Raw genomic sequence first — 532 nt, 5'->3', positions numbered from 1 at the left:
GCAGTGGTTTTCCTCCGCCCTTCCCGTACCTGCACAACCTGCCGGCTACCCGGATGGCCTCTGTTCCCGTCCACCCCCACTCTCTTAGCTCTGCCTTCCGTGTTGCCGCCCAGCAGCTGCTTCTGTGCTGGGCCGTCCACCATGGCGGGTTAACTCCTCTGGTTCCCACTCACTGCCAGTTCGTCCCTGGCTTTATTTCATGGCCTTCCCTGCCTCCCATGAGTCACTCACCTGGCAAACTTGTCACCTGTTATTTCTTTTTTGTGTGACTCTTAAAGGTCAGTCTGCCTGACTGGGTTGCGGCTGGCTAAGGGCGGGTCTGTTTTTGTTGTTTTGCTCTGTATATCCAGCGTCAAGCACAGAGCTGCTAGGTTGGATAGGAGTAAATTGTCTCCTAGGATTTGTTCAAATTGCTTCCCGGCCCAAGCAACCTGCACCCTTCCCCACCTTTTTGCTTTGCTCTATTCATACCAGTCTGTATGAGGTCTTTCTTTCTTTCTTTCTTTCTTTCTTTCTTTCTTTCTTTCTTTCT

The sequence above is a fragment of the Grammomys surdaster genome, unplaced genomic scaffold, assembly GCF_004785775.1.
Source record: "Grammomys surdaster isolate TR1022 unplaced genomic scaffold, NIH_TR_1.0 126048, whole genome shotgun sequence".
NCBI classification, from domain to species: domain Eukaryota; kingdom Metazoa; phylum Chordata; class Mammalia; order Rodentia; family Muridae; genus Grammomys; species Grammomys surdaster.
Note: the sequence above shows the minus strand (reverse complement) of the source record.